At 41.0% G+C, this 3,961-nt stretch overlaps 1 long non-coding RNA gene across 1 annotated transcript; it reads left to right on the top strand.

Moving 5' to 3' along the window:
• The first annotated feature begins 230 nt into the window (after positions 1-230).
• Positions 231-3,455, top strand: LOC123080476 (uncharacterized). The gene is made up of 4 exons (XR_006438437.1): positions 231-262; positions 963-1,041; positions 2,615-2,679; positions 3,175-3,455. It is a non-coding gene; the product is annotated as an uncharacterized lncRNA (long non-coding RNA).
• Positions 3,456-3,961: the final 506 nt, after the last annotated feature.

Below are 3,961 nucleotides of genomic sequence, written 5' to 3'. Positions count from 1 at the left end.
ACTTTTCCTCACCGTTCTCCCTTTCTTGGTCCTCTCCTCTCTGCTCTCTCTCCCCCGTTTGGCTTGGACTCACTGGATTCGCTACTGCTGGGAGGTGCATTGAGCGGGATCTGCGTGGAGATGGCGCGGGTGCTGGCGGCACGCGGGGCACGGCACCCACGTCGCCGTAGCCTCTTGGAACCTCACCCCCGCCGAGACCATGCGCCAGGCCACAACTTCGCAGCCGACTTCGCTGACAGGGCCTACCGCTCAACATCCTCCTGTACGTACTACTACTCCCAATCATGCGCATCTGATAGTTCAGGTTCTGTCAGGGATTGCCAAGACCATTCAGGTTCAGGTTCAGCGAGATGGCTCTCTGAACCATGAGTAGGTAGCACAACGCATGCCTTGCCGGCTGACAGTAGTTGTGCTGCGGCTCTACTACTGTACCATGTGTTCCTACTACTAGCTCTAGTCGTGGATGCTGGGTAGTTCCCTGTTTTCTCTGTTTTTATGTAATCCTAGATAGAACCATACAACTGTGGATGACAAACACTGCAATTTAATCTAAAATTGTCATCATGATCCTAGCAAATACTCCTCAAATTACTGTAAATTGTTGCACGATTAGGGGCTAGTGTAGATGCAAAATAAGGTTGCACTTTTAGAGGAGATAAGCCACTGATGTTCAGCTTGGTGACTGATGAGACCCCACACTGCCTGGCACCAATCATCTTATTGTCCTTAGAACAAGTGTTGATTTATCCCTCCAATTACTACTGTCATTGAGATCTTCAATTCTTTTCTATACTGTTAATTCAGATAACTGAATGATTTGAAGCACTAAGAATTGTCTCCGGAATCCAACTATTAAAATGAAGTCTTTTATTCAACTGGGACATGCATGCGTACATGTGCTTGGAAGATATATTCTGAATGTTCATCTCAGAGCGTGATGGGGCTTTTTATGTCTTGTGCAGGTTGCTGACTTTGGTCTGGCCAAGATCCAGCACGAAGACGACACAGCCATGTGTCTACGCTGGTGATGGGGACTTTCGGGTACGAAGTCGGGTAGATCTACCGAGTCGAGATGCGATTGATGATAAAAACTCATGCAACAGAGATATCATAACATTTCCATTTTGTTACATGTTTATATTTATTCAAATTCAGCTGTTTACATGGCGGAGCGGTCCACAGACGTTTCCTTCATGCAGCAGTTTAAGTTGCTTCCAATTAAATCTGATGTGAATGTGTTATATATAATTGAATCTGAACAAAATTTATTCCTTCAATCCTATTCATGTTTGCTCGGTGCAGATTAATTGATTGTCTCAATGTTGCCAAAGCTAGCATGTTATCATGCCAATGTATTAAAATTAAGGGATATGAAATAACCCCCTCACGGAAATACAATCGTATGCACCTTAGCATGGAAATACATCAAATTTGGATGAAAGGCAACATAAATGGCTTGTTGATCCTATTCAAATTATACCATGAACTTATTCTGCATGTATTCAACTAGATCAAGTACAAGTACATTAGTTCGTCATATCTGCTATTAATACACTGTCCAAGTCATAAATTTCCTGAACTGGTGCCTGTATATATTTGGGTGCTTGTCAATTAGAAAATGTCTTCATCTAGCCTTGTCTCATCATTAAATTTGTGATACATACTTGCTGAACATTTTTCTTCTCCTATGTTATTCAAGGAAATCTATATGATTTCTATTCTTGACATAAAAAGATGAGCTAACCTCTAGGTATATACAGATGCCACCTACAAGTGAATGCTGAGATACCATGTTTGTACTACGTGCCAGTGTAGCTGTACTGATACAAATACTACTTATGTACTTATGGAGTAGTAAATAACCTGTCATGTAATGTATACTAATTGGTGGATTGTACTGGGCAGCTCCTTGTCATGGGCGGCGCTGTTGTCGGCAGGGCCGTTTCTTCTTTGAATTACCACGCACGCGTGTCTTGTCTGTTGCTAATCAACTAGTGATTTGGGTGATTTTGGGTTGCTGTTAGTTTTGCTTCTGCAATTTAATGATGTCAATGCTCTTTCCCGTTTGGTGGATCAACTAATTGCTTACAAATCCAGCAGGCATGAATGCTTACTTTTACAGAATTGTTTGACTGAATTCCTCAAATCTAGCTCGTGTCTATTTGTTGGATGTGGATCAAGTCTCCCTATGTCGATGAGTTCTAGATTCCAGTTCACCATGTTTCGCTTATGAATGAATGCGCTAGAAGTAGAACATAATCTGTTGCATTGGTGGTTACTTTATACATTTTCTGATTGGTCAATCAGCTAGTTAGCTACAGTTTACCTTGATCACGGAATGTCGATGGTCAAATAATTTACCTCCATTCTCCAGATCTTAACATGTGGTTCTTGGATAGGTCCCTTTTTGAACCCTTTTTTATTTGAATCCCATGAAGAAGTAAATTAGCCTAGTTTTTTTCACGGGCATGCTGTCTTATTAAATCAGGGGGAAATTATTGCCTGGATAGGTGTTTTCTTTTGTGAAGTTAGTGGATGTTGATCAAGTCCCCCTTTCCGTTGTATGAAACGTTTCTCCTGTTGTACTTCTTAAAAAGCTTTCTGTTGATGGCAGGAAGAAGAAGGTTGTTCACAAGAAGATGGCAGGAAGAAGCAGGCTGATTCCATTCGATCCTCAAGGTAGCCCTTCCCTTCCCCTTCTCTCTTCGATTCGATCCGATCTATGCACAAAGTTCACTAGTTTGGATGCATCATAGAACTTGTGGTGATGTTGTTTAGATTGCAGCAAGCAAAAATACAAGTGTTGAGCTTGTTAAGTGTTTTGTTACGGTGAAATCTGAACCATTTATTGAATAGTAGGATGGACGACTTTCTATGATTATCTCTTGTTGCTATGTTCGTCTTTTCCATATCCAAATCATGTCTATGAATTGGTGTGCTTGAAAACCAAGGAATGCTTCTATTCCTTGTCGGTGTTCTTTTTATTCTGGTATAAGATGAACCAGCTCGTTATTTGTTTGGTGGTTGGTTTGCATACATGTTCTTTTTCTGCAGAAATATGTTGTGGTTCCTTGCAAAGTAAATATGCTGTCAGATTTACTTTTATTTTGTTCCTAATCATTTTGTTCTATAACTTGCAAATGCTGGCCTTTCATGTTTCTTCGCGAGCATCAGGACAAAGAAGTTGGAAGAAGCATAGTTCTAGCTCATTGGAGCTAGTTTTGGGAGTAATGAAGCACTTTAGGATGATCCTATTTGTATGTGTGTTATATGATGTAGACTCTACACTTGTAGACTCATGTGGTAGACTCATGTGGTAGACTGTACACTTGTAGGGCTCATGTGATAATCATGTGGTAGACTGTACACTTGTAGAGTTGTTATCCAATTGTAAACTTGATGCTGATCACATTGTACGTATGTTATATGATGTAGCAGATTGCTTCTTGCTGTTACTTGAAGTATTGTGTCAGTTTTCTATATTGGTATATTGAAATCTGAAGAACATAACCTTGATAGCAGGGTCCCACGAACCAAAACGCCACATTTGGGACCTATTTACCAGAATTTGACAATTGGGGTGCATAAAAAAAGAAAAACAAAGGCTACAGCCCAAAAATAAAAAGGCTATAATGTTGGGCCTGGCCCATGTAGCTGACCAAAATTAATAGGGAAAAAATATATAAAAGGCTGAATTAATGGGCTTGGCCCACGTAGAACACCGAATTGGACCGGGCTGAATCTTACCAACGACCAATTCAATTGGTCGCAATTTTGCCACGTCAGATTGCCACATCGGATCCGACGTGGCCTGGGCAGATAGCCAGTGACCAAAACAGAAGGTCATGGGTTCCACGACCTTTTGTTTTGGTCGTAAATGTCTACAACCTTATCCCGAAGAAGGTCGTGAATTTCAGTTTACGACCGCCAGCTTTTGACCATCTGTTTTTGGTCAAAAAAA

This window comes from Triticum aestivum, chromosome 3D (assembly GCF_018294505.1).
Source record: "Triticum aestivum cultivar Chinese Spring chromosome 3D, IWGSC CS RefSeq v2.1, whole genome shotgun sequence".
Taxonomy (NCBI): Eukaryota; Viridiplantae; Streptophyta; class Magnoliopsida; order Poales; family Poaceae; genus Triticum; species Triticum aestivum.
Note: the sequence above shows the minus strand (reverse complement) of the source record. Positions and strands in the feature narration are given on the sequence as shown.